Source organism: Macaca thibetana, chromosome 14, assembly GCF_024542745.1.
Source record: "Macaca thibetana thibetana isolate TM-01 chromosome 14, ASM2454274v1, whole genome shotgun sequence".
Classification (NCBI taxonomy): Eukaryota; Metazoa; Chordata; class Mammalia; order Primates; family Cercopithecidae; genus Macaca; species Macaca thibetana.
Genome location: NC_065591.1, coordinates 3,466,242 through 3,483,401, shown reverse-complemented (window position 1 = coordinate 3,483,401; position 17,160 = coordinate 3,466,242). Strand labels below are relative to the sequence as shown.

The 17,160-nt window shown below is 50.9% G+C and overlaps 2 protein-coding genes across 3 annotated transcripts in view; one reads left to right on the top strand and one right to left on the bottom strand.

The window, feature by feature from the left end:
- Positions 1-2,222, bottom strand: part of SHANK2 (SH3 and multiple ankyrin repeat domains 2) — a 666,329-nt gene extending 664,107 nt beyond the window's left edge. For both annotated transcript variants that reach the window (XM_050758103.1, XM_050758102.1), the window contains exon 1: positions 2,144-2,222. The gene's annotated coding sequence lies outside the window, so the exon portion shown is untranslated. The remainder of the gene's footprint in view (positions 1-2,143) is intronic.
- Positions 1-17,160, top strand: part of NADSYN1 (NAD synthetase 1) — a 559,458-nt gene that overhangs the window by 331,776 nt on the left and 210,522 nt on the right. The gene's annotated exons all lie outside the window — the stretch shown is intronic.

Below are 17,160 nucleotides of genomic sequence, written 5' to 3'. Positions count from 1 at the left end.
AAAGAAGCACCAAGCTTTCCACCCAATTTTCCTTCCAGGAAAACCAGGAATTCCTGGGTGTGATAATGGAATCAGAGGCCTTAGACAGTGCTTCCCAGGAGCTGGATCATGTAGGCACTCACTGGGACACCCAGATTCCTATCAGGACAAGGGTCTTCCTCAAACCCCCTTAGAGGACAGCGATATCCGGCATAGAAACCCACAGCTCCCACCTACCAATCCCCCTCTTAGAGCGGCCACAACGGCTTTCCCCCAGAATTAACACTGAACCCAGACGGGGGCCAAGCTCACTCCACTCTCGCAGGCTCAACCCTGTTAGGACCCTCAACCTTGTTTCCAACCCACAAGTAGTTGGAAAACTCCAAAAGCAATCGGCCCAGAGGCTGTTCTGGACCTGCTGAAACCGCTGGGGCGCCGGGCTCGGTGCCTAGTGCGTAGTAGGGCGTCACTAATTATGGGATGCGGACCGCAGGGCACCCGGCTGAAGGCTGAATCTGTTAGGTCCTTTTCCAGGGGCGCAGAACTTCCCCGTAGCTGGGTCTGCAAAACCGAGGTTCACATCCCAGGTAGAGATCAAATCGCCCTGCCACACCGGGGGACTTCCGAAATTACCTCTCTGGATCTGGCAGCTTAATTAGCTGATTGGCCTCATTAACGTTCGAACTTGAGTTTCAAACGAAAAAAGAGGTCACGCAACTATCCAATTTACTACCCTGAATTTCCATCCGAAAACCACTTTATTTTCGGATGGCCTCTGAGGACGCCCAGGCCTTTGCCCGCAGCTGCCAGCCCCCGAGGGCCCTACGTACTTTAGCTTGACCCCCCCCACGCCCCCCACCTGCCTGGCCCGAGAGCCTTCTCAGTTCCAGGCGCCCCGAGCCCCTTTAAAAGCTCAGTTGCGAAAACCCACGGTCACCCGCACCATCCTTCCTCCCTCTGGGTGCTCCAGCCCCACGGAAAGGCAAGCCTCGCCCACGCGCTCACCCACCTCAAGCAGGGTGTCCGCAAGCAGACCCGCCTGGAGGGCGCCGCGCTGCACCCCCACCCCAAGCCCCAGAACCCGGGCGGGGAGGTCCACCCCAGCCCCCGCATCCCCCCGAACCCGGGCGGCGAGGCCCGCTGCGGTGGTCGCACCTGCTGGCTCAGTCCGGCTGCCCCAGCCCAGGTGGCGAGTGCGCTGTCGGCGTCTCCGGGAGCGCTCCCCACGCCTGGCGCCCCGGGCCGGGGCCACCCGGTGCAGGCGCCTGGGCCGCGGGCTGCGCGGGCGGAGCTGCCCGGCCGCCGGGGAGGAGGGATGCCCGGGCGAAAGTTGCCAGGGAAACTTGATCAACTCGAGCGCGCCGGTGCCAGCTTCCTGCATAATTCACGGACGGTGGCGGCCGGGCTGCGCCCGCCGGGTCTCCCTATCCCAGTTGGTGAGCACGGCGGGCCGGGGTCGGGCACCCGGCTGTGGCTCAGCGCGACCCCGGGACCTGGGCGCCCGACCCGCCACCCCCGGGCCCGCACCAGGCGCGCCGGCCCCGGCCTCTCCGCGACAGCTGCTGCTGCCGCCGCGCGCGCCTGAATGGGAGCTCTGAGTGCAGGGCCAGGGTGACCGCAGCGGGGTCTCGGGGGACCTGGCGGCCACGGTTCGGGTCTCCGCCCCCGCGCGCCACCTGGCGGCCCCGAGCCAGCTCCTCCGCTGGGCTCCCTGGCCCGGGTGCTAGGGCTGGCGGTCGGCGACCTGGGGCAAGGAGACCACGGGAGCGCGGCGGAGGTCGCGCCGCACGCGCTGTTCCAGAGGAAGGGGCAGGACGCGCCAGAGACTACGGGGTCCGTGCACGCAGGGACAAAGCGGGGGCTCCTTCCTGCGCTCTGAGCCCACGCCGCTTCCAAAGCTTTCGACACCGGCCCCTGCCCGGGAAGAAAGGCACGCGGGGGGAGGAGCTCTCTACGGAAAATCGACCCCCACCTGGACACGCGGCTCCCTCCCCTCAGCGCCCACCTCTCCAGCCTCTCTGGGTCTAGGACTGCGCTTACCCGGTAGCGGGTGCTCCGGGAATCGAGACGCACCCAAAATGCCGTCAGTGAGCAAGGTGGGGTGCCCAAGGGCCACCTTCCGTCCTCCCCGGCCCGCGCCCTGCGTCCCTAGCCGCCGCCTCACCTGGCTCGGCGAGTCGGGGGCGGGTCCGAGCCCCCCGGGAGCGCCGGCGTCCGCGCACACCTGGCTCGGCCGCTGGAAGCCGAGCGGCGCCGCGCCCAGCCCCGCCGGAGCGCGGGAGCCGCCACCGCCGCTCAGGTGCAGGGGGTGGGGAAGGACCCGGCCCCGCCCGGCACGGGCGCTGGCTCCGGCGAGGGTGGGGGAGGGGCCCTCTCGCCGCCAAAAGGACGCGTACGGCCCAGGACCCGCGGGCCACCCGCCCTGGATCCCCGCCCCCGCCCCGGCCCCGCTCCCGCCCGCGGCTGCGGCTCGGGCGCGCGCGTGGGGTCTGTTGTGGCAACCCCGGGAGACCGCGGGGCGCCCTGGCCGCCTCCGCCCCGCCCCGCCCCGGGCTGCATGGCTCACGCACCTCCCCCTCCCCGGCCAAAGCCGGCGGACGAGAAAGTCCCTGAATTTTGTAAAGTCCGGTTGGGTCTGCACGATTATCCCGAACGCAGCTGGCTCCCGCTACAGAGTATTTATAATAATAGGATTCGGAAATAGAGGCCGCCTGCACATCAAAACGTTTGCAGAGCAAATGAAAACTTTGTACCCAGGTAATAACGCCAGCGTCTGCTGCCCAGGCCACCAGGTCTGGGGCGCCTTCCGCCCAGGGGTGCACAACGGTGTCTCCGCCAGCTGCCCTCCAAGCCAAAAACAGCCAGGGGGTGGGGTGGGGGGAGCAAAAGCCAACGGCTCGGGTGAATCCCACAGGCCAAAGGCACCCTCCGGAGACTCCCAGGAATCCTGTTATTATCCAGGACTCCGGATTGCTAGGTTTGCGGAAGCCCGAAGGGGCGGATCCTGAGCTTGGAGCTGTGGCCGATGTGTGAGCTAGATTTTCTCAAGGCCTTGATCATTCACTAGGAATCTCCCCCAGTACAAGCTGCGTGTTTCTGAGTAAGCTCTTGAGGTCTCTCTGTTCTGGGTTTTCCAGGATTCTGGAAGGGGTGGGTAAGGATCAGAGTCCAGGCTGTGAAGTAGAACAACTGTCTCCAGAACCCTGGAGCCTGGCATTATGCAAACCCAAAACTGTGCCCCCCACATAGAGAGAGAGACAGAGAGTGTGTGTGTGTGTGTGTGTAAGTCAGTCTATCTTACAGGACATGCCTGAGAGGTTTGCATGGGCTGGTGACTTCAACATACCAAAGGCAAAGTTAAATATTTGCTCTAGATACTTTTTTTTTCCTGCTTGCATAATTGTCCCACATTTCAAAGAAATCTTTAAAAGCACTTAGGTTAAAAAAAAAAAAAAAAAAAAAAAGTTGTGTTTTGGGCCTGCCTGAATATTTCAGGACACACATGGAGTAAATATTGTAATTCCTTGAGGGCAGCTGCCTTATGCAAACGTCTTTCTCGTGGCTGCTTCCTTAAGCATACACTTGATAAAATATTTGTCGAATGAATAAAGGAGGCAATCAAATAATAATAATCCCCAAAACAGGAAGAAGGACATCCTCACAGGATCCTGCAGGCATCCTTTCTTTGGCATGGAAGCTGGGGCGCCCGGGAGGGGTGTCAGCAGGGCAATCGGATGTTCTTTGGGTTGGCGAGTGGCAGATGCAAGACCTGGGTTGCAGGGAGTGGGGGTGGGGGCTCTACCTTTCTGTAACAGTCCGTCAGTACCCTCCCCACCAAAGAAGGCAAGTCATCTGAATAAAGTGTATTTACCCTTCAAACCCAGCTCAAAGACCTATCCTCAAGATATTTCCCTCCTCTCACCAGATCCCCACCCCCGGAATGCCCCTTCCTAGGTTTCTAGAACCACCACTGCAGATAGCAAAGGAGGCAGCTGGTCACAGTTCAATCGTGAACACTTTCCTGCTATCTCCATGCAAGGTTTAAGGCCAGTGCCATTCTGCTACCTCCAAGAAATACTCCCCTAGGGACTCAGGCCTCTGCCAGCCTCACCTAAGTGGACACCCCTTGGGCCATCCCCCTCCAGTCCTTCTGATCTGTTAGCCAACAAGAGCGCTGTGTGAGAGCCCCGGCATTCGGCATTTTAAGGACAGCATCCTGCTTACGCCCCAGTTTCTTTGTGTCTGTTTAGAGATATCCAGTTCAGCCTTGTACTCTGATGAAGCAACATCCTTCAAGTCTGTAAAAATCTCTTATGATCCCAAAACAAAGAAAATCAAGGTTGCAGGTGATGGATATACTCATCTCCCTGATTTGATCATTACACATTGTATACGTGTATCAACATCTCACACTGGACCCCATACATACATACAGTTATGTGTCAACTAAAAGTATTGACAGCCAAAAAAAAAAGCCTCTTATGAAAAGGTTCAGGGTCAGATAATACTGCCACAGTGCCTTTATTCACACCTTAACGCCCTGGGCAGGCATCTCAGGTTGAGAGGAACACCTACCCCCCACTGCTCATTTGACGTAGGACCTCTTTTGGCATTCTAAGTTCTGGTGGGCCCATAGCCACACACACCACCAAATGCCTTGTTTTAGGTTCAGTTTAGGAAAAGGAGACATGACCCTCCGGTTTTGTTTCTGGAAGCTGCTTTCCAGGATTCACCAGGTTTTGCAGAAAGGGGTAAGGTTTTCCATCTAATCATCTTCTCTTTTTTCTTGTCCGACCTGAACCATGAAACCGTCAGCCACCTCTGTGGAGTGCACGCTGTGTGGTCCTGAGCACGCCAGAACTTTCTGGGAAGAGTAACTGTTTTATAGAGAACTAGAAACTGGGACACCGTACCGTCAGGGATGTGAGATACAGCCACCTTTTCGGTCCTGGGGAAAACATTATAAATATTTTGTGGCTTAGATTAACCCAGATGCTCACCGCCTTCAGCAGCAGTCCCTCCCTTCCCCCCCAGAGAAGCTCCTGGGTTTGAGGCTTATGTATTAAGAGTTGGAGGCCTGCACATCTTCAGAGAACGGTTCCTAGACAGCCCAAGTGGCAGTGGCCTAACCCAAGGCAACCCTGTTGTTTAACAGGCAGGAAGCTGAGGTGCATGGAGGGGAGGAGACTCACTCAAGGGCACGAGGTCAGGGCCACACAGGCAGGTGTGCGCAGGTGAACCCATGAAGCCAGATAAAGGCAAGCACACACAGGTGAAGTCAAGTAAAGGCAGGTGTGCCCAAGTAAAGGTAGGTGCTCTGGCCAGCAAGTCTGCTGCATCCCCTTGTCCCTGCCAGATTCTCCCATGCTTTTGCAATTTTTTTTCCTGCTTGTTTTCTAATACAGCAAGAGGTCCACTTCCCTCCTGTTCCCTCCCATGTCAAGTACTGGAAAATTCACTCGTTTCTCCATAATTTCATGACAACTTCTAATTCAATCACATAAACCTGATGCTGTAAGGATTCCCAGGTTTTACAAGCCCTCTCACTCCTGTGCAGAAGTGCCTCTCACGTCTCACCTCTGTAGCTTACTGTGGACTTTTATTCCTCTCCATTAATTTTCCATGAGCTTACGTGGATGGATTTGCGGAGAAAAGCCTCCTGGGACTTTGAATGTAAGCGTCTTGGCTGCTACCTGGGAGATTGGAGGGAGAGTTTCTGTCTCCTGGAATCTGAGCTGATGAGAGGGAATGATCTGAAGCTTTTCCTGCTGCACTGGAGCGGGAGGATGTGGGAAGCAGCAGGCAGGAGGGAAAGCTGCAGGACAGGGTCTGCCGGGCTTCCCAGCCAGGCCATGGTCTCTTCCCTTGAGGCCCACGTCCAGAACAAGGGTATCGTCTACCTTCTCCCAGGTCTCCCGTGGGGGTGCAGGGCATCCTGTAGAATGGAGGAGTTAATTCCCCGAGGGGCCACTTCTAGTCCTTGTGGAAGCAGAGCTGGGAGACTGGGAGAGGGAGCTGCTCTCCACCCCGCAGGTGAACTGTCCTGCTGGGGCACATTGTCTGGCTTCTAGGAAGGGCCTTTGTAGCCTCCGTTGTTTACAGCAGGGGCCAGGACAAAACACCTTTATTTGGAGATGGCCTCCTTCTGCATCTCCCTTCCGCTGCTCCCTGGAGTCAGCTCTCAAATAGAGGAGCCTGCATCCAAGTCCTTGTTTCAGGGAAAGCATTGAGGGGAAACCCAAAATAATACAGTGTCCCCTAACCCTCTATTACAGGGGATACTTCCAAGACCCCCAGTGGATGCTCAAAACTGCAGGTAGTACTGACCCGGTATATACTATTTTTCTATCTCTTGATCCGGACGGGCGGGTAGTGTATGCTGCATGGAGACACTGGACAAAGGGATGGTTCACATCCAGGGAGGGATGGGGCCAGATGCCCTGAGGTTTCATCACACTGCTCAGAATAGCACACAGTTTAAAACTTACTGTTTATTGATGGGATTTTTCATTTAATATTTCCATACCTTCGTTGACCTGGGGTAACTGAGGCCACAGAGAGTAAAACTGTGGATGGGGGGCACTATTATATTAAAAACTGTCTTGTGAGGCCAGGCACGGTGGCTCATGCCTGTAATCCCAGCACTTTGGGAGGCTGAGGCAGGCAGATCACCTGTGGTCAGGAGTTTGAGACCAGCCTGGCCAACATGGCGAAACCCCGTCTCTACTAAAAATACAAAAAATTAGCCAGGCGTGGTGGCGGGCGCCTGTAATCCCAGCTACTCCGGAGGCTGAGGCACGAGAATCACTTGAACCGGGGTGGAATGGAGGTTGCAATGAGCCGAGATCACACCACTGCACTCCAGCCTGGGCGACACAGCAAGACTCTGTCTCAAAACAGATAAACAAAACAAAAAAACCTGTCTTGTGTCATGGGTCAGATCCGCCTGAAGTCACCAGCAGGCCATGTGAGTTGAGGCTTGCGTGAAGGAACCTTAAGGAGGGAGCGGGTTCAGCTGATCCAAATCACTATCAGCAACTTGATGCTATTATTGGGAAATGAAACATATTGGCTGGGCGTGGTGGCTCATGCCTATAATCCCAGCACTTTGGGAGGCCAAGGCGGGTGGATCACTTGAGGTCAGGAGTTCTAAACCAGCCTGGCCAACACAGCGAAATGCTGTCTGTATTAAAAATACAAAAATTACCCGGGCATGGTGGTGCATGCCTGTAATCCCAGCTACTCGGGAGGCTAAAGCATGAGAATCAATTGAACCTGGGGAGGTGGAGGTTGCAGTGAGCCGAGATCATGCCACTGCACTCTAGCCCAGAGGGGAAACTGAAAGAGAGAAGAAAGAGGAAGGAAGAGAAGAAGAGAAGAGAAAGAAAGAGAAGAGGAAAGGAAGGAGACGGAGGGGGGAAGGGAGGGAGGGGGAAGGGAGGGAAGAGGGAGGAAGGGAGGAAGGAAGGAAGGAAGGAAGGAAGGAAGGAAGGAAGGAAGGAAGGAAGGAAGGAAGGAAGGAAGGGAGGAAGAAAGGAAGGAAGGAAGGAATCAGAGGATCCCATTACAACCAACTCACAACCCTTGGGGTTTTTTGGCCAAGCAAGGAAAGAAGCAAAACTTTTAAAATGATCAACAGACAGAATACATCAAGGCTTTACAAAAACAGCACACCGTGACTAAGCAAGGTTTAGCCAAGTAATGCTGGAATATTTCAGTATTAGCAAACCTATTAGGAAATATGTTTGATCAATAACATTTCTTGGTTAAAAAAAGAAATCGTGTGAGAATATTTTAGTATTATTCAATTTTGTATATCAAACCGGCACTATGTCCAATATGAAATGCTGAATTGCCCTCATTCAATTCAGGAACCAGAACTGTGATGCTGCTAATATTACCAGAACTTAACATTTCTCTAAAATGATAGCCAATGCAATTGAATAAGAAAATTAAACAAGAGACATTACTAGCACTTAGCATATCTCTAAATGCTCCCAATGCAATCGAATAAGAAGAATAAGCATGGGAACAGAGGAGGCAAATTTACCATTTGGGGAGGTGCTATGATTTTCTTGATTAAAAATCTAAGCAAATACACTGAAACTGAAAGTTCATGGAGGAGTTTAGTAAGCAGACTATTCAAAAGCACTAGCTTTTCTTCACAGGAACAACACGTCAGAAATACAAAAAATAAAAATAAAACCATAACTCCTGGTATCAACAAGACAAAAAGAAAAATATGCCAAGACAAATATAATGAGAATATTTCTAGGCCTATAAGAAAAAACAAACTAAAAACCTTCTAGAGGAAAAGAAAAAAAAAAGTAGAATGAGCAAAAAACAAGCATAAGATTGTGGTTAAGAAGCGGGACTGTTAAGCCAAACTGCCTGATTTCAAATCCCAGCTCTACCACCCATGAATTTGTTGGATGTAGGCAAGTTCCCTATCCTCTCTTTTTCTCCATTTTCTTTTTCTTTTTTTCTTTTTTTTTAAGACAGAGTCTCACTCTGTCACCCAGGTTGGAGTGCAGTGGCACGATCTTGGCTCACTGCAAACTCTGCCTCCCAGGTTCAAGCAATTCTTCTGCCTCAGCCTCCCAAGTAGCTGGGATTACAGGCGTGTGCCACCACACCCAGCTAATTTTGTATTTTTAGTAGAGACAGGGTTTCTCCATGTTGGCCAGGCTGGTCTCGAACTCCTGACCTCATGATCTGCCCACCTTGGCTTCCTAAAGTGCTGGGATTACAGGCGTGAGCCACCATGCCTGGCCTTTTTCTCCATTTTCATACCTAAAATGAAAGTTGAAGCAGCACCGTTTTGCTGAGAAAGTTAAATGGACAAACCTATGTAATCTACTCAGAACCACACCTTGCAAGAAGTACTTTTTTTTTTTTTTTTTTTTTTTTTTTTGAGACAGTCTGGCTGTATCACCCTAGATACAGCGCTAGAACACTGCACCCTAGGCTAGAGTGCAGTGGCGTAATCTCAGCTCACTGCAGCCTCCGCCTCCCAGGTTCAAGTGATTCTCCTGCCTCAGCCTGCCAAGTAGCTGGAATTATGGGCACCCACCACCACATCCAGCTAATTTTTGTGTTTTTGGGAGAGACAGAGTTTCACCATGCTGGCCAGGCTGGCCTCCAACTCCTGACCTCAAGTGATCCGCCCACCTCAGCCTCCCAAAGTGCTGGGATTACAGGCATGAGCCACCACTGGCCAAGAAGTAATTCTTACTAATGTAAGTGCTGCTGACCTGGCTGTTCTTGAAGAGGGAGACACTACTGCAAGGCTGCAACTCTTCCTCAACAGATCATAAAATCCAACATAATCCTAAACACAATCATGGCAGGATTTTTTTTTTAACTTGACATGCAGTTTATCTGGTAAAATATTTATGTCTAGAATATATAAAAGAATACATTAGCAAGATAAAAACAAGTCCATATATAAAGTGGGTGAAAGATTTGAACAAGGACCTCAAAAAAGAGGCTATCAAGATGGCTTGTGAGGGTATGAAAAGGTCCCCAGTTTTATTTGTCATCAGAGAAACATGCAAAATAAACTGACAGCGAAACACCTCTGTCACCTGATTGGCTAAAATGACAATGAGAGACTATGCCATGGGGCCATGGACACGTGTGTGTACTACGGTTGGGAGTGTGAATTGGCACAGCTGCCTGAAAACGCTTTGGCCCTGTCTACTATGACCCAGCAGGTCTGCTCAGAGGGAGACACTCCAGAGGAATGAGTGTATATGTGCATCAAAAGATGCATAGCAGGCCAGGCACAGTGGCTCACGCCTGTAATCCCAGCAGTTTGGGAGGCTGGGGCACGCGGATCACCTGAGGTTGGGAGTTTAAGACCAGCTTGACCAACATGGAGAAACCCTGTCTCTACTAAAAATACAAAATTAGCCAGGCATGTTGACACATGCCTGTAATCCCAGCTACTTAGGAGGATGAAGCAGGAGAATCACTTGAACCCGGGAGGCAGAGGTTGTGGTGAGCCGAGATTGCGTCACTGCACTCCAGCCTAGGCAATAAGAGCGAAACTCCATCTCAAAAAAAAGAAGAAAAAAAAGGATGCATAGCAGCCAGGCATGGTGGTCACGCCTGTAATCCCAGCACTTTTCGAGACTAAGATGGGAGGGTCATTTGAGGTCAGGAATTTGAGACCAGCCTGGGCAACATAGCAAAACCCCGCCTCTTAAAAATATACAAAAATTAGCCAGGTATGGTGGCATGTGCTTGTAGTCCCTGCTACTCAGAGGGGCCTGAGACAGGAGGATCACTTCAACCTGGGTGGTTAGAGACTGTGGTGAACCACAATCGTGCCACTGCACTCCAGCCTGGGATACAGCAAAACCCTGTCTCAAAAAAAAAAAAAAGATAAAGAGGCAAAGCATTCATTATGTGGCAAAAACAGAAACCATCTGTTAGGGACTGATTATTGGTGTCTCCCCAAAATTTGTATGTTGAAATCCTACCCCCTAATTTGGTGGCATTAGGAGGTGGGGTCTTTGTTAGGTTATTAGGATTCATTGAGGTCTTAAGAGTGGAGCCCCCGAGAATGGGATTCCTGCCCTTATAAGAGTCATGAGAGAGCTTCACTTCTGCTCTCTGCCATATGTAGGGGACACAGAGAGAAGACGACGTCTGTGAAACAGGAAGTGGGCCCTCACCAGACACAGAATCCACCAGCACCTTGAGCTTGGACTTCTCAGCCTCTAGAACTATAAAAAGAAAACTTCTGTTGTTAAAGCCACCCAGTCTATGGTATTTAGTCCATCATATCCTGGACGGACTAAAACATCACCCAAAGCTCCATCAGCAGTGAAATGAAATGATACATGAATGAAATACTGATCAGCAATAAAGATGAAGGAACTGTTGCTACATGCAAAAGCGGGAATTAATCTCACTGCTACCATTTTAAGTGGAAGAAGCTTTACATGTTGTACAGGAAGGTCCTGTAAAATCACATTTATAGAAGATTGAGTCATAGGCAAGCGTAATCTATAATGTCGGCAGCTGGGACTTGGGGAGAACATGAGGAAAAGCTCTCAGTGCTGAGTGCTCTGTTTCCTAATTGGTCTGCTCATATGGGTGTGCTCACTTTGTGAAAATCCATCAAGTCATGCACTTATGATTTATGCATTTTTTATAGATATGCTAGACTTCGATAAAAGTTGACTTTAGAATAGCAAGGAAAACCTTCAAAGAGACCAGCAAAGGAGACCTGCCCTACTCAAGCTTACATATACCAAGAAGCTATGATAATGACCAAGTGTGTAACAGGCACAGAAATAGAGTGATAGAGCAACCGACCCATCAGAAATAAAACCAGGTTACTCACTACCTGCATTCTGTGCTCCAACCACAATGATCTCCTTTCAAGTTTTCATGACGCCAGGCTCTCTCTTTCCTCTGTTTTCCCATTCCCACCATACCTCCTTGACTGTCTATCCATCACTCAACTTTTACAGCAAAGCTGAAATACTGTGTGCCAGGGCCATGTGCTTCAGAGCATCTTGTCAACCGGTACATCTTAACTCTCTCAGGCCAGGTGTGGTGGCTCACACCTGTAATCCCAGCACTTTGGGAGGCAAAGGCTGGAGGATTGCTCCAGCCTAGAAAGCTGGGCAACATGGAGAGACCCCCTCTCTACAAGTGATAATAGTAATAATAATAATAAAAATAATAATACAACCACAATTAGCCAGACATGGTGGCACACACCTGTAGACCCAGCTACTGGGAGGCTGAGATGACAGAATCACCTGAGCCCAGAAGTAGAGGTTGCAGTGAGTCATGGTTGTGCCACTGAAGTCCAGCTTGGGCAACGGGAGTGAGACCCTGTCTCAAAACAATGACAACAGCAAAACCCATTAACTCGCTCCTGCTCACCTGGATTTGTAGCACTTATATGGAACCTGGCTCTTGGTACGTGCTCAGTATGCTTTTAGCAAAGGAAGGCAGGGTGGGAAGGAGGGAGGGAACCTGGGAGGAAATTTAGCGATCATAAATATGCTTTTAAAAACGTATAGAAAAAAAGACTATTCAATATATGGTGTTGAAGTATAAGCCTAGCAATTTTTGAAAAACATAGTTAAATCTCTAGCCAACTTCTCATAGCAAAGTAAATTTCAGATGAATTGAAGATTTAGCCAGCCAGATATGGTGGCTTCTTCCTGTAGTCTCAGCTAATTGGGAGGCTGAGACCTGAGGACGGCTTGAGACCAGAAATTTGAGACCAGTCTGGTCAACATAGTAAGACGCCGTCTCTAAAACACAAAATTAAAAACAAAATTAACCAGGCACGGTGGCAGGTGCCTGTGCGTCCCAGCTACTCAGCAGGTCGAGGCGGGAGGATCACTTGAGCCCAGGAGTTCGAGGCTGCAGTGAGCTGTGATGGTGACACTGCACTCCAGCCTGGGCCACAGAGTGAGACTTTATTTCTGGTGGGGGGGAAAAAAGGTTTGACAGTTCCTTAGAAAATTAAGCATATCCTTAATATATTCAACCTAGATATTTACCCAAAAGAAATGAAAAGCCTATGTCCACACTCAAACTTGTCTGAATGTTTATAGCAGATTTATTCGTAATTGCTAAAATGTAGAAGTAACCCAAATGAATGTCCTTCAGTGAACACTGCTCAGCAATAAAAAGGATCATCTCCGGACACATGCGATGAGTGGCTGAATTTCAAATACTTCGTGCTATGAGAAAGAAGGCAGCATCAGGAAGAAGATTACTTACTGAGTGATCTCACTTAAATATTCTGGAAAACGCGAAGCCCTCGGCACGGAGAAGGGATCCGTGGTTGCGAGAGTTTGGGTTGGAGAGAAGCTGCAGAGAAGCAGCAGGAGGGAATTTTGGGGGCAATGGAACTGCTTTTTATCTGGATAGTGTGGTGATGACTGTGCATCTATCAAAACTTGTGAAATGAAAAAGAAGGACTCTCACTCCATGTAAGTTGGAAAACAAATTATGAAAATGAAACTTATTCAACTATTAAAATATCAATGAATCTATTCTAAACAATCAAGACAATTGACATATATCTCAAAAATATCTTTATTCATTGATAATTCAAGATGATGAAATAAAATCAAAACTACTTACTTCCTTTTCTGCAAACAGAGGATCAAAGACAGATGCACCCCAGTGTCTTCCAGGACGTGAGAATAGGGGAGCCCGCAGGACTGGGTGATGGTGTAAGAAGTTGCAAGTAGCCAGGTGCAGTGGCTCATGCTTGTAATCCCAGCACTTTGGGAGGCTGAGGCAAGCAGATCCCTTGAAGCCAGGAGTTTGAGAATAGCTTGACCAACACGGTGAAACCCCATCTCTACTAAAAATACAGAAATTACCTGGGCGTGGTGGCAGGTGCCTGTAATCCCAGCAACTTGGGAGGCTGAGTCAGGAGAATAGTTTGAACCTGGGAGGTGGAGGTTGCAGTGAGCTGAGATCGCGCCATTGCACTCCAGCCTGGGCGATGAGTGAAACTCCATCTCACATTCACACACACACACAAAAGTTGCAAGCAAGGTGACTGCAGCATGGCCACCCATGTCAAAGGGAAAAGTGTAGGAATCCAGGAAACCAAATTCTAGGTTATTCTAAGGACACAATCACATTATCGCCAAGGGATTTATGCCTGAAGGAGATCACCTGTACGTAGGTTGATAAGCTCCCCAGTCTGGAAAGTGTTAATAGCTGTGATGGTTGATTTTGGCTGTCCACTTGACTGGGTGAAGGGATGACCATATGGCTGGTAAAGCATTCTCTCTGGGTGTGGCCTGTGAGGGTGTTTCCAGAAGAGACTGGCATTTGAATTGGTGGACTGAGTAAGAAGATCCGCCCTCACCCAATGTGAGCGGGCACCATCCAATCAGCTGGGGGCCCGGATAGAACAGAAAGGCAAAGGAAGGGCACATTTGCTGTCTCTTCTGGGCCTGGGACACCTGTCTTCTCCTGGCCTTGGGTATCAGAGCTCCAGTTTCTCAGGCCTTTGGCCTCAGACTGAGAGCAACACTATTGCCCCCCTAGTTCTGAGGCCTTTGGTCTGGGGTGAGCCATGCTGTGTCGGCTTCCCTGGTTCTCCTGCTTGCACAGAAGGTCCTGAGACTTCTCAGCCTTCATCATTGCCTAAGCCAATTCCCGTAACGAAGCCCCTCTGTGGCTCTCATGCTTGCTCACTCTCTCGTTCTCTTTCTCCCTGTGTGTGTGTGTGTACGTGTACGTGTACACAGTGGTGCTGTCTCTCAGGAGAACACTGCTGACTCATTCAGCACCCAGAAGCCTGTCAACAGTGCTATGAATGAACAAATCATGCCATCTTCATGGCCACAGAGTGAATGCACTATTACTACACAACATGTGGATGGATCTCAAAAATGGATTAATCTCACAAATATAAGTGCTCAGCACAAATAAAATGTAACACGGGAAGACAATAGAATACCAAGCAGCTGACGCAAATGGGGACGTAGATCTAAATTTACAGACAGACACGAAAAAGAGGACCCCGATCCCTAACTGAGTGGCAGAAGTACAGAACATCACAACACAGTGCTTGTTCCCCTCCAGGCTCCCTGCTGGGGGCAGGGGTGTCAATACTGTCACCTTAGTGCCCTAAGCTAGGACCCCGCGGTGTCCCGGACCCCTGTTGCTCCCCCGCCAGCTCTCACATCTCCAAGCCCTGCAGAATCGACCTCCTCCACCCGCCTTGGGTCCCGCGTGTCTCTCCATCTATCCTGCAGGGGCCCTGCCGTCATCCATCTGTTGTTGATTTTGAATCACCTTCAGCCCCTTCACCTGCCTCATTCACCAGCCCTGGAGCTCTTGGCCTGGCCTCAAACTGCACCTTGCTTTCACTCCTGTCTGGCTTCCATCACTCCTGTCTGGCTTCCATCCCTCCCGCGTCAGATCCAAACCCCTCTGCTGGGTAAACGGCCCCTTGGAGGGGCCGAACTTCTCACCCGGCTGCTTCTTCATCACCTCTTAAGACTGGCTCGCACATTCACTCCCTTCAGAGAACTTCCCAGTTCTCCTGGCTCCACTGTTGCCCTGTCCGGGTAGGGCCAGTTCCCCGAGATCCTGCCCTCAGCTGCACTTGCTCCTCCTCGTGGGGAGGGGCTGTGTTTTACCTGCCTTGTTTCCTGAGCCCAGCAACCCTCCACATTTGCAGAGTGGAGCCAGTAAAGGTTGGGACTCAGGCCCGGTTTCCAAACCAGTTCCATGTAAGAAATGTGGCAGAGCTGCTCCTGGGGCGGGTTACGCGCCCGCGGGCCTCTGGGCTCAGAATCCGGCACAGGAAGGAGGTGCAGGCTGTCTGCTTTCTGGACAAACCGGGCCCACCAGAGGCTGCACCGTGTTCATCTGGCCAAGTGCACACTGCTACGATGCGCTCTGTGAAAAAACCTCTGAAGGGACACAGTGACTGAATTTATCCCAAGGTCCAAAGTTTATTTTCGTTAGAAGAATCAGCTTTGCTCAGGCACGGTGGCTCATGCCTGTACTTCCAGCACTTTGGGAGGCCAAGGCAGGCGGATCACTTGAGGTCAAGAGTCAGAGGCCGGCCTGGCCAACATGGTGAAACCTCATCTCTACTAAAAATACAAAAATTAGCCGGGCATGGTGGTGTGCGCCTGTAATCCCAGCTACTCAGGAGACTGACGCACGAGAATGGCTTGAACCCAGGAGGCAGATGGGCGACAGAACAAGACTGTCTCAAAAAAAAAAAAAAGAAAAAGAAAAAGAAAAACCAACTTCCATGCGTTCACCTCTCTGAAGGAAATGTGGGACTTTTTTTTTTAAGTAAATGATCAATGAAGCAATGAATCGGGTCTACTGCTGCTATCTGGGAAGGATATGGAGCCACTTGGTAAGTTTCCCACTTTTAAAAAGGCCTCCCTATGCCCTTCCCCGGGTCACAGTTAAGGAAATTAATTCTAAATGGAATAGGTGATATAAAAGTCAAAATAAAATGGCCAATGGTAAATTATTTGACTTTTTTTTGACAAGAGACCCAAGGCCTTCTCCCCTGGACAGCCTCCCCTAAGCATCTCCTTCCTTACCGGAATGTACCCTGAGGCCAAATGCAAAGTGTACCAAGAGGATCATTTTGTTGGAGACAATTACATTCATTTCTTTGGAGTGCAGGATGCAGAGTACATAACTATAGGGTTTAGACAGGATTTGCTCTATTTTAACAAAACAGGGTGCTGCCTCTACTCAGTCCACCTCTCCCTCTCTGGCTGGGTTTAGGGTATCTAAGGCAGGAGGCCATTTCCAGGCTATGCGGGCTGGAGCCAGCAGGGACCCCCAGAACCCAGGTCCCACTCCCTCCTCCTCTAAACTTGGCCACAGCCTCCACTCTTCCCCCAGAAACTGTCTCCCTTGGGGTCCCATAACCACCCACCCCACCACCCAGGGCAGGCCCCTGCCCTAGAGACCCAGTAGATAAGCCAGGGCCAGTGCAGCTTGCAGGATGGGGCAGTCGAGCAGAGTGGGAACCCCCAGCTTGGCAGCTGTGCAGTCCTCACTCCCAGCATCTCCCAGGCTTGAGTCGTTTGCAAACCACCATCCATTCTTCCCCGTCTGCCTGGTCCCTGCTGTCACCTGGTGGTCCGTCTACTGCCCTGTTGTTCCCTGTGTGGTCTGGGCTCCCCTCAGAATGAGCTCATGCACCTCGGGGAGCTGTGCCCTGGGAAAGGTCCGCTGCACAGCTCCCTCAGCCCCCGGCTCTTCCTCTGTCAATTTCCTCTAATAAAGTGAGGTGGGAACCAGCCTCCCTGTTTCTATGGCAGTGGAAGTTCAGAGGCTGGCGGAGGCTACATGAGAGGGCACAGCTGCATCACCAGCCGTCTCCTTCATTGTCCCACCACAACGTCCCGAGTTCCACCAGACGTCCCTGGAGAGAGCGCAGATGTTGGAAACAATCCAGGGCTGCAACTAGGATGCCGGAGAGTCAGGCTTTCCCATGTTCATTCTCACTGCACTATTATTATACTTCCATTGCTATCGATTTATTGTTAACTAATACTTACATTCTTCGTTGTTATTATGAAAATAACAGCATAATAGTTTAACTAATGTTTGTCAAGACATACTCTAAAATTAAAAAGATCTACCTCCCCATTGACAGTCCATGCCCCTCTCTCCACGCCCAGTTCTACC